This window comes from Sabethes cyaneus, chromosome 1 (genome assembly GCF_943734655.1).
Source record: "Sabethes cyaneus chromosome 1, idSabCyanKW18_F2, whole genome shotgun sequence".
Classification (NCBI taxonomy): Eukaryota; Metazoa; Arthropoda; class Insecta; order Diptera; family Culicidae; genus Sabethes; species Sabethes cyaneus.
Window position 1 is genome coordinate 167676214 of NC_071353.1, and position 26451 is coordinate 167702664.

At 38.4% G+C, this 26451-nt stretch overlaps 1 protein-coding gene across 2 annotated transcripts in view; it reads right to left on the bottom strand.

Moving 5' to 3' along the window:
- LOC128739110 (low-density lipoprotein receptor-related protein 2) overlaps positions 1-26451 on the bottom strand; it is a 174872-nt gene that overhangs the window by 108581 nt on the left and 39840 nt on the right. Inside the window, exon 1 of one of the 2 annotated variants that reach the window (XM_053834529.1) lies at positions 19129-19395. The exons of the other annotated variant lie outside the window; for it this stretch is intronic. The gene's annotated coding sequence lies outside the window, so the exon portion shown is untranslated. Of the gene's footprint in view, positions 1-19128; positions 19396-26451 lie in introns of those variants that run through there. 2 annotated transcript variants of the gene reach the window in all.

Consider the following 26451-nt stretch of genomic DNA (forward strand, 5'->3'; position numbering starts at 1 on the left):
CGTCATCTCGACGATGAAAAATACCCCTGTGCTTACGACCTTCACTGACTGAGAAGTTGACAAATTCGACAGAGTTCCCTTGAAAAATTACCATCCCATCAGAACCACCAGGCGAAGCACCTGTTGTTGTTCGCTCACATAACCTCAAACTCCCTGCAGGTGGATTCTTTTCTTCCGTCTCCTCCTTTTCCTCCTCCTCCGGAGGGATAACCAGGTGCTAGTTTATTGCAGTAGCACGACAGGGCCTTTTTCAAGGTGTATCTGTCATACACTCATAAACATTTTCCTTTATTTTGCTTTTTGTTTTCCTTCTACACTTACCCTGCACGCTTTTTCGTCGTATGACGACGATGAACTCTCTATATTTGGATTGGAATTGGAAGTAACTTTCTCCTTTGACCTTCACTCCACTTCATTCTAGTTCACTCTGCCGCGTAGCGGCATATCACGCACACGCACAAACGTCCCGTTTTCTGTTTTTTTTTTGACTCGAAGTTCGAGTTGCCCAACGCAGTAGGCGACACAGACGAATTAAGTAGAAAATTATGCCAGCAGAGGTGTGTGCTTCAGCATAATTTATGCTCAGTGCTAGTAATCTATTCTGTTTTTTCCCTGCTTTTGCTCAAACGAAAGTGAGATTCCCCGAATGGCGACAATAAATTAAAAATCGAATCCAAGTCCCACGCTGCTTTGCCCTGCTGAGCTTTCCAGCGCTCGCGCGGTGACGGTGACAGCGACGAGCGGTAACGAAGGGAACCCGTCCTTCCTTTCGCTGGGGCTCGATTGGGCTTTCGATTTCGATTTCGAGAAGCAGGCGCTGCTGCTGATAAGCTTGTCGAATCGTTTGGAAACAACATCAACTCAACACAGTCGGAGTCAGTGTCAGTGAGTGTGCTGTTTTGGGTAGAAAACGTCAATTTAAAATTTTTATGGGTGAAAGTTGTGTTGTTAGACGGTTCGCGGATCGACAAAGCGCAGCGGCCGTCGTAGGATCATCGCTAATTTGCACCACCGACCGACCGCCGTTAACATACCGGTTACGGGTGACCAAGTCTAAAAAGTCATAATGAAACCATTTTCAGAGGCCTAAATTTGGACGTCGGGTTGCAAAACTTCATGGGAAAGTTGACATTTTTTTCTGGTCAAGCTTTTTCGTTATTAGGAGAAAAAAAAGTTGAAACCGCGACCTTTGAAAATAGGATAAATAAGACAGAATTTTAAAAAGAGAGACTTAGGGAGAAATGAGTCGTCATTGATTTTGTGAATTTCAAAAGCAGTTTTTTATTTTTGAAATAAAAATTCTGTTCATGAACATATATTCACTGCGTTCAGATTGGCAAGTACAATCCAGTGAATCCAGCTTTCCACGAGCGATAATGGCGGCTATTGAGCATAAGTGGGCACAATCTTTTGACATTCATTGCAGGTGCGTCGAGTTCGCCCTGACGGAGTTACTATGGAAACATCCATGATTGTTTGTTGTTCGAGTGTAAAAATGTAAACATTGTTTAATTTTGCAGATCAGCTCTAGGCCTAGGGGGCCAGGCCCCCTCCAGAAATTTTTATTAATATTTGAAAACCGGAAAAAATCAGTGCATATGTCCTCAAAAATAATTCCCTCCTAATGGGGAAGTTGCAAAAGAAGGCGGAACGGAAGTTAACCTGTAAGTGCTTATGGAAGATACTAATGTCCTAGCAACTGATCTCCAATCAAGTCAAACGAGAAATCGTGATACTGAAGACTAATAAAGCCGCTTGTAAGGGCCATCTACCGGCAGAGCTTCATAGATATGACCGAGAAACGCTGGGAACGGCTCGACACTGGGTTATTTCCAAGATTTAGCAGTACAAACTGAAAGCGGAGAGTGGTGGAGGCGTATGAATCCCAAGCTACAGGCCCTGCTTGGAGAGATTCCCATCGTACATCTCACACGAAAGTCGCTAGGCTACGGTGGTCCAGACATGTTGTAAGGATGCCGGACGACAATGCGATGAAAATAGTTCTTTTAACAACCCCACCAGCTGTTCACCTGGAACAAGGGGGCTCCACGTGCAAGATGGCTCAATCAAATCGAAAGTGAGTTGCAACTTCTGAGATGACTGGTAAATTGGCGACGGATGGCCAAAGATCGAGTTGAATGGAGACGACTCACAGTGGGACGGCTTCAAAAAAAGGCGGACATCAGCTTTTGCGTAGAAACTACTAAGCTTTTCTGTATTTGTGTCTTCACAAAAGTTTCTTGATTTTTGAAGTACTTTTTTGTTATACCAAAAAAAAACTTCCATTAAGGGGGTGGGTCAATAAATAATTAATTTAACTTTTTTATTTAAAGCCAAAATAAACAAAGCCCAAGAAAAAGTTGTACAAAATGTTATTTAAGGAGTTTTTGTAGAAGAAAGAAAACTTCTATCTCTTCAGGGAATGAAGTTATAGTGCTACAAACTAATGTATCCCCTTAATACCAGTTTTTCTAAATTTTTACAAGTTATTTCGACTTCTACGCAGTTTTGATGTTCCACGAAGTTTAACATACTATGAAAATAGACCTTTTTGCTGAAAGAAGTGCAGCTCTACCTTTCTTGGTTTTCGAGCTATTCCAGCTTTTGTCTAATTTTCAATCAATTTTTAAGGGCCTTTATTTTAAAAGGGCGCAGATATGCGCAGCCAATCTCAGTCACTTTACGTATTGCAATGTAGTCTGTTTCATTCCACGTGTATGTCACGGTGGATCACGGTGGAACATTTGAGAAACTGCAAACGAAATTCTCAATTTTGCATGATTTCTTTGTGCTGAATCAAAATATTCAAGAAAAAATATTGCCAAAAATAATCAACAATCGCGTGGCAAGGCTTGCAGTGTTTATGAAACACTCACATCCAAGCATTTTTGTTTTTGACTTACTTTTAGCATTTGCGTCTAGAGTATTTCGATTTCAAAGCAAAAAATCGTGCGAAATTGGTAATTTTATTTACAGTTTTCTCAAATGTTCCACCGTGATCCATCGTGACATACATATGGAATGAAACAGACTACATTGCAGTACGTAAAGTGGCTGAGATTGGCTGCGTATACCTGCGCCCTTTTAAAATAGAGCCCTTTAAAAATTGATTGAAAATTAGACAAAACTTAGAATAGCACGAAAACCAAGAAAGGTAGAGCTGCATTTCTTTCAGCAAAAAGGTGAATTTTCATAGTATGTTAAACTTCGTGGAACATCAAAACTGCGTAGAAGTCGAAATAACCTGAAAAAAATTAGAAAAACTGGTATTAAGGGGATATATTAGTTTGTAGCACTACAACTTCTTTCCCTGAAGAGATAAAAGTTCTTTTTCTCCGACAAAAACTCCTTAAATAACATTTTGTAAAACTTTTCCTTGGGCTCTGTTTATTTTTGGCTTTATATAAAAAAGTTAAATGGATTTTTTATTGACCCATCCCCTTAATGTAAATTTTTAAATTAAGCAAACAAAAAGTACTTCAAAAATCAAGAAACTTTTGTGAAGACACAAATGCAAACTACTTAGTAATTTCTACGCAAAAGCTGATGTCCGCCTTTTTTGAATGCCGTTCCACTGTGCGACTGCTTGAAACAGCACGAGCCACTCCGGCTCTATGCTGCTTACGACGACGAGGACGACGACGATGCACAGTGGTCCAAAAGGGTGCAAAGTGGAACTTTTTCCGTAGTGTCTTTAGCTTTCATTTAATCATTTATGATCTTCAGCACTTTGGTTCGTATGAATATACCGCTCAATATAAAAGGGTCAAAAGTTAGTCATCGCTTACTATAATAAAAAAAATAAACATAACTATTTTATGTTAGGAAATATGGACATAGTTTCTTCGGCAAAAACAATCAACTTTGCTAGTAGAAATAAAATTTCTATCTTTATCGAGTGCTAAACTATAGAGCATATTTTTTAAAACTTCTTTGAAAATTAGTTTCTCATACCTAGCTTTTGTTAGTTTTGGCTCGAGAAGTGAAGGAAAAATAAAGCTTGATAAGCGATAACTTTGTAAGGAACGATTCTAGAGATTTGCAACCTTCTGTAAAAACATGTGTTTTGAGTCCTTTAATAATCGCCTAGAACCATACATTCTTGTAAAATGCAACCAACATAAGCTAAGTATGAAAAACCTATTTATAACGAATTTCCAAAAAAAATGCTCTGTAGCTCTGCACTCGATAGAGAGAGAAATGTCATTTCTTTAGCAAAGTTGTTTGCCTTTATATTTTATATAACTTTGCCGAAGAAACCATGTGTCTATCTACTAACACAAAAAAATGGAAGTGGATCGAGCCTATAGTACCGCCACTAGCGGTACCTATACAAGTTTGTAGTACACGACCCACGCTTTAAGATGGAGCACTGATTTGATAAATCAACTTGCCCCATTTTACCCCATAGGCTCGTGAAGCTATGTAAATTTAAATCTTCAATTTGCGATAACTTAGCAAGTAAAGGTCCAAGAGATTTGCGGTCTTCTGCAAAAACGTGTGTTTTGAGTGCTTAAATAATTGCCTAGAACAGTGTATTCTTGTAAAATGCAACTAACAAAAGTTAAGTATGAAAAACTAAATTTTAAAGAAGTTTAAAAAAATATGCTTTACAGTACAGCCCTCGATAAAGATAGAAATTTTATTTCTGCAGCAAAGTTGCTTGTTTTTACATTATTTACAACTTTGCCGATGAAACTATGTCTATATTTCCTAACATAAAAAAGTTATTTTTATATATTTACTATAGTAAGCGCTGACTAACTTTTGACACTTTTATATTAAGCAGTATATTCACACGAACAAAAGTGCTAAAGACTATATGTTGGATTTAACGTAGACTGTACTTGCTGGTGCGGTTGGTGATGAATTTTTTTGACGACACCCGCTAAACCCTTTCCAGAGAAGTTTCCTAGCTACGCCAATGCACTTATTTCTTAGAACTAAGCGTGAACCTTGGAATTCTTCAGAACCCGCACTAAGTGTTTAAGAATGAAGTAGCCAAAGACGCTTGCGTTATCTGAAACACATGAAGCAATGGTTGAAACTGACGACTTTAGACGTAATCCGAAACGGTCTCGGTCCTTTGTCAACGAGAAGCGTAAACAGAATGGCTTCGCTTCTAGCATGTTTCTCGGTGATTCAACGTCTGGAAAAATCCAACTAACTAAGTTTTTGACATTGAAAACATGTTTTTCCGCAGGTCCAGATGGAATGCAATCAGTGAAACTTAAAAGACGTGATGTAGCTCTATGATAACGGATCAAGAGTTCCACAGGGAAGTAACTTAGGACCATTAAAGCCTAGGTTAGCTACGCAAAAAATTCTTTTTTCAAAGCGTGACAAATCTAATTTTGCTTCATCACTATCAATGACGCTTCGTGACAATCTGACCGTCTATCACCTAGCCAAGAAATTAGCCCACAATCATCTCATGCTGATAACCGACGCTACATTCCCTCACATGTAAACCGTGTAGTTGTTCTACTTCCGGTTTATCCACTACAACGACTGTTAACTATTATCTCTTATTTATTAACGTCAATTTCCCGACAGGTTGGCAGAATACCCCATTAGTTGTCTGCACCCACCATTGCACAGTGGTCCAGGAGACAATTTTAGGCGGAAATTAAGGTTTCTAGCCTAAAATTGAGCTTCCAGACAAAACTTGTGTTCGACAAAGTTGTTGCATGCAGAAAGGCGCTCATTTGTGTGCTATCAAATTTTAGGGTGGTTCTTATTTTCAAAAAAATCGAAAATCTAACTTTTTTATTTCGAAAAATAGAAGTAAACATTGTTCGTCAAAGTTGTAGAGCTGTTAATTTTATGCAATTTAAAAAAAAATTTTTGTTGTATCTCTTAAATTGACTGATTTGGAGCCTTTTTCCTGAATCGATTTAGGGTGACTCTTAAAAAAACGGTTTTTTCGTTGTAACTTTTTAATAGCGAAATTCTCGCAAAAGTTGTCTTCAGATGACTTTTAGAACTCTTTAAGACAAAAATTTTGCAGCATAGAGCGTGCTTATCTATTGAGCCTATTTTTGTCTTAAAGAGTTCTAAAAGTCATCTGAAGACAACTTTTGCGAGAATTTCGCTATTAAAAAGTTACAACGAAAAAACCGTTTTTTTAAGAGTCACCCTAAATCGATTCAGGAAAAAGGCTCCAAATCAGTCAATTTCAGAGATACAACAAAAAATTTTTTTTAAATTGCATAAAATTAACAGCTCTACAACTTTGACGAACAATGTTTACTTCTATTTTTCGAAATAAAAAAGTTAGATTTTCGATTTTTTTGAAAATAAGAACCACCCTAAAATTTGATAGCACACAAATGAGCGCCTTTCTGCATGCAACAACTTTGTCGAACACAAGTTTGGTCTGGAAGCTCAATTTTAGGCTAGAAACCTTAATTTCCGCCTAAAATTGTCTCCTGGACCACTGTGCATTGGTGCACTTGATCGTCCTCTCCGTGGATAACCCTGATCACTCTTACTCTACCCCACTGATTTTCCATCAATTCAACCATCGTTTCCGCTTCGATAATTACCGTCTTCCGAAGCTCACAGTTGTGTATCTAATATGGTCTCAATTGCCTGTCTTCACTGAGCGGACAGTTCGTTCCCACGTACTGCTCAAATGTGCAGTACCAGGCGGGATAAACTATGAACGACTCGTATGGTTCCCAGTAGGTCATTACGGTCCTACATTTCACATTCACAACCTTCTTGCAGCCATGGAACAGGAATCCTTTAACAGACTGTGAACCACTCTGCTCTGCCTTTACCAACCTTCACTGGCAATGGCACCAAAAGAGCTCCATCTAGGAGTGAATTCGGACAGGCACAATGAACTCTGCACCAGACGCAGATTCTCGACACGTACCTTGTGGAAAATTCGCTCCAAACTGCTTCGCCAATAAGTCTTTTAAGTACTGAGCTCGATTGATCTGGACGAAATACCCTGGAGAAAAAGCGCAGAAACTGGCGAGCTTGAATCCGTCTCGTCGCCAATTTTCCATTCGTGTCAGAAGCCGCAAATCACTTTCGACCTAATCAAGTCATCTTGCACGTTGAGCCCCTCTGTTCTTGGAGCCGGTAGGGTTGTTGAAGAGAACTGTTTTCGTCGCACTGTCGTCCGTCCGGCATCCTTGCGACGGACTTTCGCCAGATGTACGGATGGACTCTCTCTAAACAGTACCTATAGCTCGTTTAGCAGTATCACAGCTACAAGTCCAGCAAGAACTACCGGTCTAATAAGGTTTTTGTACTCTTCACAAAGAAGCAAATTTTACAGGAGACGCAATTGTGTAAAAAACTTTATAAAAAATTCTATTCAATTATTTTCACCAAATAAATAATGCAAAATCCCCACTTGACTTGAAATTATACTTGAAGTTGAATTAAAGTTAAATCTAGTACTTAAAGTAGGAATTGAAGTTGGCCTCCGTGTGCCCCAGCCTGGGCACACCAGCGTCTGTAAAGTTGTTCAAATCACTGCTTTGCCGATCGTCGCTTCTAACCTCAATTCGACTTCTGGAAACTTGAACTTCTGTTCGTTCGTTCAGTAACCTCCGAACGAAGTTCGTCCACCCGTCCGCCGGCGGCGGCAGCGGCAGCGGCGTGACGTGCAATTTCTTGCGTGCACGGTCAAAATCCCATCATCCCAATCAACGGCCACCATTTCAACTTTCCTCTTGTGTTTGACCCATCATTTACGTTTCGATTTTGTCAGGTCATTACGCGCCGCGAAAGTTCAAAAACCTCTTCTGGTCGTAACGTCGTCGTTGAGTTGAGGAAGCTGGGTGAGTTGGTCTGTGATGATAATCGTATCGAAAGATGCGATACGCGATCCCCCGGTTCCCGAGATCGTCGATTATTTGACCTTCTCCGCCCAACAACGAAAGTTAGGTGGTTAGGCACCTTCTCTGCCATAATGATGGCTGATGGCTAATACACGGAGTTGCTTCTTTTTTTTTCACTCGACATAACTCCGATGAAAAGAAGAACCAAGAAATGTGCTTGCCTCAGCTTTCATGCTTGCTAGTGTGGTGCTACACGTAACTTCTGCTGCCATTGTGGCATCACCATCGTCATCGTCATCGTCATCATCATCATCATCATCAACATCAACATCATCGTGTGCCTGTTGTGTATAGACAAGCTTGAGTTGGCCATTTATTTGCCACGATGAAGTGTTTTCTTTGCCTTGGGTTGCCCCAATGCCACCCGAACGGCACGGGCGGCGGTTCGTCGCCTCCAAAGCAGTCCCTGCTGCAGCATGTACCTACCATCCCTCCAATCTTTCTTGTCTACTTACCACACCACCAGGAAAGAAAGAAAGGGTTCGTCGGTTCGTTCTGCGCATTTCTTTCTAGCTTTAGCTGCGTGCTGTTGTTGGCTGCCAAGACAAGACTCAGCACGGGGCACGGGCTGCTATGATGACGATGATGATGTAGTTGTAAAAAGTATTATGACAGCACAATCACTAGTGCAAGCTCAGCTGCTCTGTTGCTCTTTTGCGCTGACATTCTATTAGACATGGTACGACGGAGGATGGAGTGGAGCGGACGAGGCGCATCGTAAACCTCTGCCGGTGCGGTGGGGTACAGCACTTTGCATGCGGGCGGGAGATTTACCGTTACCTTAATTAATATTACCTCTGCGCTTGCGCTCCAGTCACACAATCGCAATCATTCAGCAGCAGCAGCAGCAGCAACGAACGTGTGGAAAGTCATTTCAGAGACCCTATAGGCAATAGGTTCGGTGTCTGCAACCTTTCGGGATGTTTTGAACTTTATTACTAAAACATAAATGGTTGCATCCTACAATAAGCATCTTTCACAGAGAAAATCAGTTGCGTACTAACTCGCGAACAGCCAGCTGCGTACGTGGCTCCATGCGTTGTTCAATTGTAGTAAGCCGCGGATTTCGTACGACGAAAATTAAAATCGTTGATTACGGTTCGTTGGTTACGTCAACCGGCAACTGGGATTTATGACTTGTCAGGTGTGAACAGTTGTTTCTAGCTTTTCTCATGTTTACGGTTTAGTCGCTCGGTTTAGTAGGTTTAGTAGACAATCACAACATAAACATAAGCTGTTTATGGGCTTGATGGCACAATTTCTTCACTGGAAAAAAGTTTTTTTCTTCACTAAATTCGACTGATCGACAGTGGTAGGTTCACAGAATTAAAATGATCATGCTTTCCATTTAGTGGCAGCTAAGCCGCAAGGGGTTAAAAGCTCAAAGAACACAAAACATAGGTAAGCGATTCAGTATACGATAGGGTTTATTTCTAATTCCCGTCGTAGTAAGTAAAGCCATTCTAATTTTCATCATTTGTTGGATGGATTTAATGAATACTCCAAAAGTTCTTGTGCTGATTTGACTAAAACACACTTAGCTTCCGACCAGTGAACTTTTAAAGCGATTATTAAAGCATATTATTGAAATTACGCAACTGACTTTATTTCTTAAATTCGTCGTACCATTTTAAAATCCGTCCATCAAAATTTTTCATCGTCCGAACTAAAAATCACAACAATGTTTACGAAGCTAACGCGTATGTATTTGTGTTTTCCTGGCTGTAGAATAACGACAATGCCTTGCGTGAGTCATTTTCATTTATGAATGACGGAAATTAAAAAGATTAGTCGACATTTTCTTCTTCGTCGAACGAAAAAAATGTAGGAAATTCAGCTGGTAGGAGTTCTTTATTGATAAAAAGCATTTAAATAGATCTCAGCTCACTTTGATTGATCGCGTATGATAGACAACAAGCCAAAATATTAGGAAATAACTAGTTTTGCATTGTGTGTCATAAAAATGCTGATATTTTTAATAATTTGTGTTGGATAGGACGGGAATAGGCCATTACGACGAAGCAGCAACATACGCTATATGTATTTCTCGATTGTATCAAAATTTTGCAAAGCTTTGGGGCGTCATCAAGAGATTCTCCTTATAAATATGTGATTGTCGTAATACAAAGAAATTAAAAATACTGGGAATATCAACATGTATCGAGCTATCATCGCTGATTTACGACGGATTCACGATTAGTGCCGAAACAGTGCCGTTTTTTTTTCTGCGCAAGCGAGAAAGGTGGACAATTGCTGGCACATTTTCTACCCCCCTCCTCTGATTTTAAAGTTTGCGGTGTGCAGTTATGCCGAAGTGAAAAAGAGAAGGTGACGAAGAAAGTATTGTTCGGTGTTTGATGTTCGCTCCAGCAGCGGTAGATAGTATAACTAGTGATGTAAACATAATTGCTGAAAAGTGAAATGATGACGACAATCTCGTGCTGCTTTTTTCAATGGCAAAAGGATAATATTATCATCACGGCTTTGATGCGTAGCAATAATTACAGTATTATTGCTTTTGCTTTTTATCACTAAACATCATATTTCACCTTACATTTTCTTGTCTATGCCAGAATAATTACACTTTCCTAAAATGTCAAAGTCAACTGGAAGTACGCAGCCACTGTGCACGAGCCGTTCACGCTCGTGGAAAGCTAACTCTTTGTGGCTTTTGTTTTATTAATTTCCCATTCCCTTTGTCTATTTCATTCGGATTATTTCTCTTCATATTCCGTTTTGAGTCCGTCACTTTGAGATATGTTTTAATACTATACTTTCACAATTTATTTATTATTGATTTTCATTTGTTTAGCGTTTCTTATCTTAGTTTGTTATTTCATGAGGGTTGGTCTAGACTATTTTGATTTTCTATGGCTCTGTTTTTGCTATTTGTTTATTATTTTTTCATCTCTCTATGTAAGCTCTCATTCATCTTCTATGTAAGCTTTAATGTAAAACAAAATAATTTCTGTAACCCAGAAGTCCACAGTTTTCAATTTAATTTTGCTATAAGTAAATTAATTGCTTAAAAATAGTTCAGTTTCAAGTCCAATTATGAATTAAATTTCAAGTTTAGATTCAAGCATAATTTAAGCTTAATTTCAAATCCAAATTCAAGTCTGGTTTCATACCCAATTTCAAACCCAATTTTAAGTCTAGTTTCAAGTCTAACCTCCCAGTTGGCATCGAGGTATGACGCTGGTCTAAGAAGCTAGTCGTCGTGTGTTCGAATCTCGGCTGGGAGAGGCTGTTAGAGTCAATAGGAGCGTAGCTACTGGCCCTGCAATTGTCCTGCAACAGCTAACAGCTGGCTGCAAAGTCTGTCGTATAAAAAGCAGAAGGTCAAGTTTCGAGAACGGAATGTATGGAAAAACGGAACACAATGGGACATAAAAACAGAAAAAATGTGAAAATGTAGATAACGGGTCGAAAAAAGAGGGAAAACGAGAAGCCAAAAACGAGGAGACTGGACGGAAAAAGATAACGGCAGAAAAAAGAAAATCAGAGAAAATAAAAAAAAGATTGACAATGAAGAAAACGAAAAAAAACCAAAATAAGGATAAACTGAACAGAAAAAAGCGGGACAGAAAAAGAAAAACAAAATGAAAACAGAAGACAAAAGGAAAATCACGAAAAAGAAAAACAGAACGTGACAGAAAGCAGGACAAGGGGAGATTTAAGTAGGACATAATAAGTGAAAGAATGAAACAGACAAAAACGAAAAACGTGAAAAACGAAAAAAAAGACGAGAGCCGTTACCGAAAAACAAGCAAAGAAAAGAAGTCTGAACGGGACAGAAAATAAACTAAAAATTAGACTGAAAAGAGAAACTAAAAGTCAGGAAAAAAGACAGAAAAAAAAACGAAAACCGGAGAGGAAGGGTAAAAAGCAAAATAAACGTCAAAGAAAAGAAATAAAAACGGAGCATCTAAAAGAAGAAAACAGGATAGACAAAGATGAAAAACGTGAAGAAAAGAGAGTAGATGTAAACTGGAAACTATAATGATAATAAAGGCTGAAAAATAAAAAAAATGGGAAAAAAGGAAATAAAATAAGAAAAAAGTGAAAACGTGAAAATGAACAAGTGAAAAACGAAAGAAACATGAGAGCGAAAACCAAGAAAATGGTACAGAAAAAGAAAAAATGTAACAAAAAGTATAAAACGGAACTATGAAAGAAAAAAAGATGGAACAGAAAAGAGGTAAAGCGAGTGAGTGACGAAAAATATTAAACCTTATTTCAAGCAAAACTTCCTGTCTAAAAGGCTTGAAAATGTAAGATATATGATGGAACAGAAAAGATAAAAAAGAGAGCAAAATTAGAACTGAAAAGGACGAAAAATGAAACAAGAAAATAAGAAAAAAGAGGAAACAGCAAGTAACACAGAAGGGGAAATGGAACAAAAACGAGACAAGAAAAACACGATACACGTATCAAAAGAAAGGGTAAGACACCAGGTAAAAAACAAGATGAAAAACGGAAGATGATAAAGGAAAACCGGAGAGCCAAACTAAAATAGGGAGCCAATGAACCAGGAAATGTGACAGAAAAGAAGGAAAATCGGAGTATGTAAAAGAACAATAGGCAATTGCAACAAATAGTGAAAAACAAGAGGAAAAACAGAACTGTAATTAAAAAAATGGTAAAACGAAAAAATGAAATAGAACACACGAGACAGAACAAAAAGAAAAAGAGGAAAACCAAAAGGAATGAGGAAAAAATAAACGCAAAAACGGTAACGGTAAAGAAATAGGATGAAAAAATTAAACAAAACATGGAAAACGGGACTGGAATTCAATTTCTTACGAGTAATTCGGGGTCAAAATTAGGATATTTTTATAGTAAAAGTTCTATAGTTCCTAAACAAGCAAAGATAGAGGTATACTATGTTCAGCAATGTTGTGTATTTTTACTATTTGTACAACTTTGTAAAACTGGAAAAAGTCATACAACAAGTACAAAAATAGCTAAAATAGAAAAACTGATTTTAACGACTTTTCATTTATGAGAAACAGGATTTTTCTATCTTTGCCGAAGAGATAGAAGGTTACTGTCTTCAGCAATTTTTTTTGTAATAATATGCTGTAAAACTTTGCAGAACACATCCATGTGTTATATTGAAACTGAAGAAAAATAAATTTTTTATTGAAATTTTAGGAGGATTAATCAAAATTTGAATTCCACTGGACGATAAAACTTTTAATTTTAAGAAACTCTTCCAAAGGTTCCATAAACCTAAGACCAAGTTTTCCCGCTCAAAGCTAATGCGCACCAAAAAAAAGCCCTGGACCAGTGTGCTGAGCCCGGTTCATTAAGCTTTCGGTCGACCAATTGAGGGTTAAAATTTAATTTTTAGTAGAAGTCTTCGATATTGCAAGATCTTGAATTATTAAAAAAATTTCGACCAAAAAATTTTCCCGATTTTGTCGGCCCAAAAATCTACATGAGGCTGACAAAATCGGAACATTACTGTACTGAAAAAAGAGCAAAAAGAAAAATCGTTGCACAAGAGGGAGGTAAAAAAAGAAAAAAATAGAATAGGAAATGGAAAAAAAAGAGAAAACGAGTCAAAAAAGCGGAGAAAGGACAGAAAAAGAGGCAGAGAAATAGGCAGAACCGAAGAACGGGTAAAAGAGCAAAATGGAAGAAGGAAAAACGATAAAGAAAATGAGGACAAACTAGAACAAAATCAGTAAGAATAGGAGGAAAAGAAAAGTAGAGAATACACAAGTAGGAAAATAAGGAAAAGAGAACAGAAAAAGAGAGAAATCAAAAAACGGAGGACAAATGAAAAACAGAGCGTGACATAAAAAAAGGAACTGCAGAACATAATAAGTGGAAGAACGCAACAGTTAACGATAAAATGGTAGAAAAAGAGTTTAAGGGACAGAAAAATCAAGAATGGAAGAAAGGACAGAACAGAAAAGAAGAAAATCAGATCTGAAAAGGGCAAAAAATGGGACAGGAAAACAAACGAAAAGAGGAAACAACGGACAGAAAAAGGAAAAACGAGAGATGAAAGGAAAACAAAAATAAAACGAAAAAAAGAAGCCATAAACAGAAAAAACGTACCAGGAAAGAAGAAACCACGAGGCATCTGAAAGGGTAAAAAATGGAACAAATGAAGGCAAAAAACTAGAATAAGAAAAGACGAAAACTGGAAACAGAAAAGTAAAAATGGAAGATAAAAGACAGAAAACGGGAAAGAAAATTACAAAAGTGAAGATGAGTGAAAAACAAGAAGAGGAAAACCATGACTGAAGATAAGAAAAAATGGGACGGGAAACGTTGAAAAACGGAACGAAACAGAAAAAAAGGAAAAACGCGAGAAGAGGAAAAACAAAAGAAAAAAGAGCAAAACCCAGAAAACGGTCAAGAAAAGAAGATAAAATGTAACGAAATGTGGGAAACGGGACTAGAAAAGAGAAAAACAAAGATAAAACATGTGTAAAAGTTAAGCAAAAAGTGGCAATCCCTGTTGCAAGTAAAACTTCGTGTCTAATTAACTTGAAAAAAAGAAAAAAAAACAAAAACATAACAGTCAAGAGAAAAACAAGCAGAAAATTATGTCTACATTTAGTGTAACGCTATCCACACGTTAGCACGTAACAGAATTTGTAGGAAAATCGGGATTGAAAAGTGCGAAAAACGAGACAGGACACCAAGAAGCGGAAATATCGGGTAGAAAAAAGAAAAAAAACGAGAGAGAAGGGGGAAAACGAAACAAATGGAAAAAGGTCAAATGGACAGAAAAGTTGGAAAAACGGAAAAGTAAATAATGAGGAACACAGTACTGAAAACTGGAAACCCCAAGGAAAAAAACTGGAGAGCGAGAGAGAAAATAAAACCGATAGAAGAAGCAAGTGACATCGGAAAATAGGTCAAACGGAATATAAAAGAAGAAAGATGGGACAAAAACAGAGGAAAAGAAAACAGGAAAAACGAACGGAAAAATGTAAAACCAAGACGAAAAACGAGGGATACTTAAGAAAAACCGGAGAGCAAAACCAAAAAAAATGGAGCCAAAAACAGAATAAACGTGAAGGAATAAGAGGAAAGAGGAACAGAATAAACGTGAAAGAAGAAAAACGGAACAGGCGAAGGCGAAAAACGGAAAATAAAAGACACAAAACGGGAAAGAAAATTACAAAAGTAAAGATGGGTGAAAAACTAGAAGAGGAAAAACATGACTGAAGATAAGAAAAAATGGGACAGGAAATGAAGGAAAACGGAATGAAAAGGAAAACATGAGACAGAAAAAAGGAAAACGTGAAGGAGGAAAAACAAAAGAAAAAAGTGAGTGCAAAACCCAGAAAACGGTTAAGACAAGAAGAAAAAATGGAACAATGTGGAAAACGGGACTATAAATGAGAAAAACAAAGATAAAACATGTGTGAAAGTTAGGCAAAATGGAAAAGAAAGAAATTAAAACAAGGGGAAAACAGGAAACTAGAGAAACCCAAAGGAAAATTATGAACCACGAGAGAGAAAATACAACCGATAGAAAAAGCAACTGACATGGGAAAACAGGTCAAACGAAACATAAAAGGAGACAAAAAAAAGCAGGAAAGACGAACGAAATAAGGTAAGACCAAGACGAAAAACGGGAGCTAGAAAAGAAAAACCGGAGAGCAAAACGGAAAAAGGAAGCCCAAAACAGAATAAACGTGAAGGAAGAAGAAGAACATCAAAAGAGGAAAAACGGAACAGACGAAGGCGAAAAACGAAAATAAGAAAAGATGAAAACTAGAAACTGGATAAAAGGAAAGAGAGAAAGTGAAAAAAAAAACTTCAAAAAATGAGTGAAATACGAGAGGAAAAGCAAGACTGAACATAAGAAAAAATGAGACGAAAAGCAAAGAAAGACGGAACAAAGGAAGAGAAAACACTGGACGAAAAAAGAAAAATAAGAGAACAATAGGAAAAGGAATACGAAAAAAGTGAAACTAAAAACCAAAAAACGGTACAGAAAAAAACAAAAAAAAACTAAACAATACGTGGAAAATGGGACTGGAAAAGAGGGAAAACAAAAAGAATAAAGGGGAGAAACGTGTGAGAGAGTAAGACGAAATACGTCACTCCTGTTTTCAGGTAAAATCACGTGTCTAACTTCGTATCTACCCAAAACCATGTTCAAATTCAAGTTTAATTTAACATCCAACGTCAAGTGCAATTTCAAGACCATTTATTTCGATTTAAAACCCAATTTCAAGTTTAATTTGATTCTGATTTTGAAATTAGAGTAAAATTTCTAGTAACATTTATATTCCAATTCCAAGCATAATTTCAAATGTTCTAGTCAATTTACGTCCAATTTCAATTCCAATTTTAAGTTTACCCAGGTAACCAATAAGTATTTCCAATGCAAATTAAATGCAAGCCAATAAGCATTTAAGTTGCCTTAAATGCTACTTAAATGCTATTTTGGCAAAATATGCGGCTACTTTACTGCTAGCCCTCATATAGTGCTGGCAATGCTTATTTGCAGCTAGTTACCGACAAGAAGCTTTTAAATAGAATTGTGGATGCCAATTTACAACAGTTATGCAGTCAAAAGGCTGATAAACAGCAACCTGCCGTATAAAATGCCAGGGATGCTAATAAACGATTGATTTACTGCTTGTACTAATGCTTATTGGTTACCTGGGTAGTTGCGAGCATAATTTCAAATCCAATTTCATCTCCAATTTTAACTCTAATTTTAAATCCAATTACTTATTACAAGGTACTAGGAGAGCCCCTGTCGGCACTGACCCAATCGTAACTGTCGGGACGAATCGCCACACCCGTAATGTATCCTTTGCCATCAAAGTCGTCCCGGTCTTGTGGTCGGAGTCGAGGCAGGGGTCTCTCAGCCTGTACCACCAGACAAGTACGCGTGAATATTTCAGATTTCCCTAGCCTGAAATGTTTTTTGTCCGCAGCGACGTTTAGACCACTCCGCCCTCTAGCCCAGTAGCCCAAGTTCGGTCAGCTACTGTAGGATTTCAACCTGGAGCCTGGACGCACACAGACACAAGGCTCTAAAAAAGCCCCAGAGTGTTTTGTGTCTGTGGGAGAAGAGGCTAAGTAGCTTCACTCCCAGGGGTTTTCCTTCTGCTAATGAATAAATAAAATACAATGAGACAATAAGATTAAGATCTCGTCCATAAAAAAAGCTAATTTAATTCCCTATGTCAAGACCGCTTTCAAATCTAATTTCTAGTCTAATTTCAACTTTGATTTTAAATCCAATTGCACCCGAAAGTTTGGAGGGTTTGCGGTAAGTAAAGACCAAAAGATTCTTCTGAAAGGTACCTCACCTTTTAGTTATGTCTGGGCACGTTAGTGAATAGCTCTACAGATCAAAGCAACCATGTAATGTTTCATGTTCATCAAAGAGGTTCTAATTTGCTGATTGGAAATCCGATTGTCATAGCAACAACCCAATCCAAAGCAAAAATTTACTGTCATTCAAACTGATATCTTACTTATATTGACGTAAAAGTAAAAGCCCATTTTAGTAATAATTTTCTGCACATAGCTAACAAAGAAATTTCAGCAAAATCAATCCAGTTTACTGGAGCGAATCGAAAACAAATCACATAACAGTCACAAAAAAATCCTTTCATCTGTGTTGTCAAGTAATTTGGCGACGATCGTCGCGGACTTGATAATTGCCCACCCGTGCCCGTATCAACAATCCATCCTCTGCCTTTCTCACCGGATTTGGGGTTTCAGTTTTTCAGTTTTGCACTGCAATCTCAATCGATCGATTACGCAAGCCCAAATCTCGATTTGGGCCGTCGCTGTTTGACCGTTAGGAAATTTCCTTTCCAATCACCAAACCACCTCCTCCCCCGTTCAAGGATCGATGCGATCCTCGAAGCAAATACATTATCCATTAGTTTGCGGCTCCGGTTTTGGTTTTTTTCGCCAAATAATCGCGATTAATAATTTACGCCATACGTCAGTCGCGCACAGTTTTGCTGGTTTCCATTTTTTATTTATTTATTTTATACCACCAGCCAGCAGCCAGCTATAAAGTGCAATGAATCCACAAATCACGTGAATTAATTTTTAACTTGATCATCATCATCATCGTCGTGTTTGCCCCACCGCGCTTCACCGGTCGCCACCACCGCCATTGTCGTGTTCGACGACGAGGACGGCGACGTCGGCGACGCGATCGGCGGTCGCTCGGAACGGAAAAAGTTCACGATCATTGAATTCCCAAATAGACGCGATGTATGAATCTACAAACGAGCAGCAGCACAGCACAGCACGGCTACTTTATGCTCGCCAATCTTTTCCATTTGCGCATAAAATTAAAGCTACTTTTATATCTTGACAGCTTGGAAGAGATATGGAGAAGCCTCCTTTTTTGCTGGTACTGCTGCTGCTACCATTGCTACACGCTCCGATGGCTTGGCCATATTTGGAACGGTTCTTGCAGAGACCCGAAGAGAGGCTCTCCGTTCGATCGTTTTGCCTATTATAATGTGATGTTTATAATGCAAAAGTTTATAAAAGCCGCAGATCGATTGTCTCGAGAGCCCCTCGTCGCTGCTGGCCGCAGCCAGCAGTCAGTCGAGTTCGGGCAATAAAAACCCAATCACGAGAAAGAGTACCAGGCCTGCGCGAGTCTGCCAAGAGGCAAGAGTTGTTTTCATTAGTATGCCATACGGATGGCCGTGCCCATGATCGAGTCGAGTCTGACTGGCTGGTTAGGCAAAAGAGACCTAAGTGCAGCGTTAGGCAAAGCCCTTCCGAACCACTGCACTACTGTGCGCAGTCCGGAGAAGAGACATCGAACATCGAGAAGATTCTCCAAGGTTTCGAACCAGCGCGAAAAGTTACTTTCGACTGTTGCAAAACTAGCCGCGCTGCACCGCGATCACGATCCCGACGACGTTCACCGCCGTCGAAGCCCTCCGAGGAAATCTCGATGTTTGTCTAGGTATAGGTTAATAGAATAAACTATCGCGACAGTCGTCGCGCCGTCTTTCGCCCCCTCGGTAATTCCGTCAACCGGCGGTTATCCGGCCCGGCTGAGCCCACTTGTCTCATTCCCATTTGCCAGTGCAATCATACGGTCGGTCGGTCGGTTGCTTGAAACAGACCTCGAAAAACGACAGCACAAAGGAGGACACACAGAGAGAGAGAGACAGAGAGGAACAAACAGACAGGAAAACACCTTTCGTCGATCGGGAAAAGAGAACAGGTATAAGGCTATCCGTTGACTTTTCAAAACTGGATTGGAACCGCTGCCACACACTACACTTACATCTCGCAATTTCACCTGAAGCCACCGATCTGCTGGTTCGTTAGAATTTGCACTGCACTTTTCACGAAGCACACAGGTTTTTCGAGTTTCACCTTCACGACGATATAAACCACAAAACCTTTCACCCTCACGAAAAATCCTCTCGAGGGTTCATCAGTTTCACCTCGAACGCCCTTCTCTCTGCACACACACCTCACCTCCACGTAGTCCGCACCCGGAGTCACTAGTTTTATCCGATCCGAAACACAGTTCACAGTACGACGATCTTCACTCCTCCACGACGCTCAGCTAACTGACGGATCGCGCAGCAATTCAGGTCGTGATTTGCTTTTAGCTAGCCCTCCGCCGCACCTGTGCTGAACTGTGCCACTCACTCACCAACACACGAGCACCTATGCTCGTGAGCTCGTGAGCTCTTCGCCAACGGCACTCATCATAGGATCGTACCAGAGAAACATTATGTTTGCGTCGATCGTCGCTCACAGAGTGGGTGGAGTGGGCACTGCCTGCCTGCCAGCACTCTCCGTTATCGACAATCGGAAAGAGCGAGAGAGTGTTCACGGATGAACACCAGCAACAGAACGCAGTGTGCGTTTGTCACACACCGCCCGGCACCACTACCACTAGCGCGCACGGTTCGTTACAAAACTGCAAAACGCACAGTGGAATGCAGTTGGGCAATAATACGCTAGTTTTCTCTCCGCAAAAGTGGTTTTCTAACAAATTATCAAACGACGGTAATTAACAAATTAAATCAGAAATTGAATGGCAAAAATGGTGACCTGCTGGGGGGTCGGCTAGTTACTAGTTAACGTGCCGTGAATCGCCCGCTTGCTGTGTTCATCGGATTGGCTGCGTTCGTTTGTTTATGTAAGTTTTGTCATTTTCATGTGGAACGAGCAGTGCCATTTTACAACTATTTCCAGCATCTGTCATGAAAAGTGGCCAGAAATTGGAAACGGACGATCAAGAAAACATTTACTAATCGTGAAAGCTTGAGTCAAAAGGTAGAGCATCCGACGTTTTAGAAAAATGTTTTGGCCTGAAAAATCGAGAAATCGTAAGATGGCGAGTCTATTATTGCTTGCCACAGAAATAACGACCGATTAGGTTGAAAACCTTCGGAGTTTCGGGTACAATTGGATTTAAATCAAAGTTGAAATTGGACCAGAACTTGGACTTGGAATTTAACTGGAAATTAGAGTTGAAATTGGACTTGAAATCGCATTTGACATTAAGTTAGATTTGAATTTGGATTACAAATTGAACTGGAAACTGGACTGTAATCGGGTTTAAAAGAAAATTTGAAGTTTTTATTTAAATTAGGCTCAATATCAGACATACAATTGGACTTGAATTTGGACATGGATACGAAATTAGACACGAAGTTTTACTTGCAATTAGGATTAACATATTTCGTCTTACCCTCTCACATGTAAAAGAGGTAAATTTCAAGTCCAACCATGTTTTCCAGTCATTTTTCCCACTTTTTTCTTCGTTTCGGTACTCTTTTTCTTGGTTTTTGCTCTCACTTTTCTTTTTTTACCTTCTTTTTGTCTGTTTTTTTGCTGTCCCCTATTTCATTGTTTCATTGTTCCGTTATTCTTCGTTCCCTGTCCCATTTTTCTCTTATTTTCAGTCCCGTTTTTCCTCTTAGTTTCCACTTATTTTATGTCATTTTATTTCCCGTTTTTCATCTATGCTCCACCCTTTTTACGTTTTTTCCAGTTTTAGGCTAACTTTTCAACTCTCCTCCCTCTCTTATTTCGCCTGTTTCGTTTTGAATGTCCCGTTTTTCCTTCTTTTATGTCCCATTTAGTCTATTTTTAGCTCCCTTTTCCACTTGGCTCATCGGATTTCCTTTTGATCTACAGTTTTATTGGTTGGGTTTTTCTGTTTTCAGATTTAGATCTCTTTTCCCCGGTTGTCTCGTTTCATCTATTTCATCACATTCTTCTTTGCCCTTTTGGTTTCCGTTGTTTTAGGTGTTATTTTCCCATTTCCTCTCTTTTTCTTTTTCCCTCGCCTTCTCTCTTTGTTCCGTTGCTCTGATTTCTCCCTGGTTTTTTCTTTTTTCTGTCCACTGTAACTTTTTAACGCTTGTTTTCCTGTATTTCGCCTTTTTCAGACTTGCTTTTTCCCTTTTCTGTTCCATTTTTCGTCTATTTTCTTCAATTACAAACCCGTCTTTTCTCTTTTCCAGTCTCTTTTTTTTTGTTTTCGTCTGTTCTACCCTTTCTCTTATCGTGTCCTGCTTCTTTTCTGTCCCGTTTGTCTTCACTTTTCATTGTTTTCTCTCCACTTTCCTCTTTTTCTGTTCCCCTTTTTCAATTTTCCAGCTCTCAAATTTTTCCATTTTCGTTTTTTTATTTTTTCCATGCCGGTTTTTTGCTCTTTTGTCCCGTTTTTTCTACGTCCCTGTCTAATTTCTCATTTTCTTTTTAGTTTTGCTTTAAAGGTTTTCCTTTTTTTCTCTTTCGTTCTTCGTTTCTTGTTCCATTGTCATATTTTCAGTCCTGGTTTTCTTCTTGTTTTTCATTCATATTTTGTAATTTTCTTTCCCGTTTTCCGTCTTTTCCGATCCCTTTGTTTCGTTTTTCGTTTCCAGCTTTCACCTATCCTTGTTTTTCGTCTTCGTTTGTTTCGTTTTTCTTCTTTTAGATGCCCCAATTTTTCTCCTTTTCTGCCACGTTTTTTCTGTTTTTAGTACCCTTTTCCTCTTTGCTCTACGAATTTTCTTTTTTATCTCCAGTTTTACTTTTTTCTTCGGGCCGATTTTACTGTTTTTCTTTCCTTCTTTTCCTATTGTCCTATTCTACCATTTTTCATTGTTAATTTTTTACATCCCGTTTGATCTCTTTTTCCAGTTTCTTTCGTTTCCTCTATCGCTTTTCTTTTTTCTCTCGCGTTACTTTTTATTCTACTTTTCCGTTGTTCCATTTTTTTGTTCCATTTTCTCGTTTTCTCTCTTTCCCGTTTTTCCACCTTTTCTGTCACGTTTTTTTCTTTTTCCCATCTTCCCTTGTCTACTCTTTTTGGTTTGTTTCTCCGTTTTAACCTATTTTATTCTTTTCTCGTCGTTCTTTTCTAACCCTATTTTCCTGTCTTGTTTCGTTTCTATTCTTTTCTGTACCGTTTTCTTTGTTTTCGCTCTCACTTTTCTTCTTTCATCTTCCGTTTTCCCTCTTTTTCTTTCGATTCAACAAAATGTTTTCTGTTTTATTGTTCTATTATTCTTCGTCTTCAGTCCCATTTCTTCTTGTTTTCAATCCTGTTTTTTTCTTTTTTGTGTTTCCTGTTCTTTTTCTTTTTTCAACCCAGATTTTTCTCTTTTCTTTTTCGCTTTCTTCTTTTTGATTACATTTTCAAGCCCGTATTTTCTCTTTTCCAGTTTCGTGTTTTGTTTTCTAGCTCGTAATTTGTGGTCAAAACACAGATATTTGTGGTTTTTTTTATTTCGTCCTTTCTCATCTTATCATGATTTTCCTACTTTTCTGTCACATCTATTCCGTATTTTCATTTTTTGCTTCTCCATTTTCCTCTTTTTATGTTTTGGTTTCTCAATTTTTCTGCCCCCATATTTTCCCCTTTTAGTTGCCTCCTTTTCTATCCGTTTTTTCTTCTTTTCTTTTCAGTTTGTCCGAGAAAGAAAATTCTCGTTTTCTTCCTTTTGTTTATATTCGTTTGTTCTTTTTTATTCCATTCTGTTGTGTTCTCCTTTTTCACCTCATTTTGTATTTTTTCTCGTTGCCTTCTTTTCGAATTTTTTCTCTTTCTGTGTTCCGTTTTCCCTCCCATTATGACACGATTATTCTTTCGTTTTTCATTTTTTAACGCATTTTTTTTTCTTTTCTGTCTCGCATTTATCTTCTCTTTCGGTTTCTTTTGTCCAGTTTTTGTCACGTTTTTCTTCTGCAGGAGCAGCATAGGACGGACTACCTCTAGATCCATTGGTAATTCATAAGTGAATAATCTAAGCTTTTCGCCTTGTTCGACAAAGCTTTAAGGCATAAAGCTTGCTGCGTAAAAAATTAAATCACCTAAACAATTTTAATAAATTGAAAATATATAACCGTGAGCAGAAAAGTTAAAGTTTTACTAAGATCATGCTGATCGATGATTTGATTTATAGCGACCTTAATGAAATATCCGAGAGAATGAATAATACATTTTCAGTAGTTTCCGTAGTAATGCATTAAATGCGCATTAAATTTTACCGTACATATTGATGTACGGATGATTCACACAACACTGTCACTCCATAGTGGCCTAAATCAGTCTGATCAGTTTCGCGGAAAAGCCGTTCTCGTTCATTATTCTCCACAGCTCATTCACGCTCGATATTATCATATGCAACCTTGAAATCAATGAGATCGGTGGTGCACAGTGACGCAGTATACGCGACATTTTTGAAGGATCTGTCGAAACACAGATATTTGTGGTCCTTTGTCGATCGCCCGTCCATGAAAACGGCTTGTTAACTTATTGTAAAGCTACTTGCCAGCGAAGGATGATCTGAGAAAGCTCTTTATAGGCAGAGAACTCACAATGGGCAAAACCGAGCGCGTAATCCCAAGAATAAGTAGCCGCTGGTTTGGAATCTTACAACATACCTATTCCTATGTAAAAAAATGCAGGAAATCTATTGGTGATGGTTTCATCCTGCGCAGACCTCGGGAAGTGGTCCATTTTGCCCTATTATCCTTAGAAACCGAGATAAAAGCTTATTAAACAGTATAAAAAATTGTTTGTCGCCAGTGAAATGAACTCAAATAGCTTCCAAACGTTGTCGAAACCGAGAAGAATCAGAATCAGAAGAAACAAATCCCATTTATTCCACACTGTGCGAAATGCAAGAATGGTCCATTTTGCCCAATTCACCCCAAAATACATAGTAAAGCGCTTAAAACTAACTCAAAGACAGGGGAATAAACTCGAATAGCACCAGTACATTCAAAAGACATCAGGAGAGTTGAATGCCATCGATTTAGTACCGTGATTAATTCACAATCGGTCCGTTCTACACGTTTATTTGCTATTGCGCAAAAATTCGTTATTTTTCAACAATGGTGTCTTCAGAGAAGTTTATAATAAATACAATGCATTTTTATAAACTACTAGCTGTAACCCGCGCGCGTCGCCTCGCGTCTAGTTGAGAGCAAATTGGAGGTACGCTATGTAACTCTATGAGGTGCAACTACGTTACTTTTGCTCGTCTTGAATGCAATCTGGTATGATTGGTTTGAGTCTTTGCTTAATGTGGGCGAATATTACCGCGAAAATACATATCGTGCCCCTGGTTTTGGCTACATATACGGCTCTTATATATATAGATTAGGGTGACCGTATATTCATCTATCAGGGTGATACAAACTTTTGTTTTTTTTTGCATCCGTCCAAAAAAAATTTTCTTCAGAAAAATTGTAGAACACACTAAAATGAGCCACTTTGCTGAATATAGTAACTGTATATCTTTTACTAGTTGCGAGATATAATGATTTGCTTGAAAAGTACACTTAAAAATCAATTCTGCATAATAACTTTGCAACTTATTTATTGCTTTCAACTGTTGTCCAAAGTTATTCAGCATGATAAAATACACATTTTTTCTGAAGACTGTTTTCGCCTTTGAGCTATAGCGAATTTGTTTATTCATTCCGGGTTGGAACTGGATGAATTTTTTGTGTTCATTTGCTCCTATCTGGCAGATAAAGTTCATCCGGTTCCAACCCAGATTGAATAAATAAATTTGCTATTAGTTTTAATCGCTTTAATTAAGTTATCTATGAATATGGGAGTGAATTGGGCAAAATGGACTATTCTTACATTTCGCACAGTATGGAATGAATGGGATTTGATTCTTCTGCTGTTTTGACAATATTTGAAAACTATTTGAGTTCATTCATGGTGATCGCTTGATAGTTCTCCCTTTTAGACGAACCGAAAAGATACAAGATACAAGTGCGTCTGCACAGAATTTTGAGTGCCGTAGCCGTAGAACTTCGGGCTGTACAAGCAGGTCTGACGAAAGAGGAACTTTGCTGATACAGAATGGGAAAAGGAGGTATTACGGATGGCTGGCCAGAGGTTCTTGGTCAGCCACCAAAATGTTACGGCTGGCTGGCTCGGAGGTCGGTTCCTCTCTGGGGCAGGATTTTGATTGATTTAGGCTTGAAGTTTTATTTCAAATTGAACTGAGAATTGGACTTGAAATTGAATTTGGAATTGGATTTAAAGTAGGAATAATTTTGAATTAGACATGAAATCGGTCATGAACATGAAATCGATCATGAATTTTCGTTTTTCGTCTTCCTCTGTTTGGTTTGACATTTTTTAGATGCCCAGTTTTTTCTTCTTTTCTGTTACGTTTTTTCTGTGTTTGCCTCCCTTTTTCCCTTTGCTCTCTGGATTTCTGTTTTTTATCTTTTTATCTCTGGTTTTACCATTTCCTTTGATCCAATTTTCCTATTTATCTTGTCTTCATATTTTGTCGTGCTTTCCCATCCCATTCCCATTTCGTCCCATCTTTCACCTTTTATATCCCGTTAGATCTCTTCTTTCTGTTTTTCTCGTTTCCTCTTTCTCTTCCTCTCTCGTTATTCTTCTTTTCCTTTTTGGATTTCGTTGTTTTCGTTGGAAGGGAAAACGGCCCTTTCATGCAACGTTTTTTTTTCTTGCGCGTCGTCCCTCGTCTGCTTTCTTTGTCTCGTTTCCTTCCTTTTCTCTCTGGTATTTCATTTTCCTGCCTACTGTTTCTTCGTTTTCTTCTTTTTCTGTCCCATTTTCTGCTTTTCCAGTCCTGATTACCCTTAGCAACTACTTACATTCGTTCAGTCCCAATTTCCCTCTTTTCCAGTGTCGATTTTTTGTTATCTGTCCTGTTAACTCCTTTTCTATTTTTTTTTTTGTTTACGTCTGTTCCGTCCTTTTACTTATCGTGTCCTGCGATTCTTCCTTTTCTGCCACGTTTTGATTTTTGTTTTCTCTCATTTGTCTTTCAGTTTTTCTGTTCTGTTAATTTTCCTGCTCTTTTCCTCTTTTATACAGTTTTTTTTTCTTTTTTTGTGCCGTTCTTTCTCCTTTTCTGTCCAGTCTGCTCTCATTTACTTTCTCGTTTTCCTAGGTTTTCTTATAGTTTTTCCTTCCTGCAAAGAATATTTTCCGTTCTCCCTCTTTTCTGTTTAATTCAGTCACTTTTTTGCCTCGTTTTCCCTTTTTTCTCCCATTTTCATTTTCCCCATTTTTACGATTAATTTTCTCTTCAATTTTATCATAGCTTTTCATTCGTTTTTATTTTTTTTTTGTTATTCTGTTTTTCTTCTT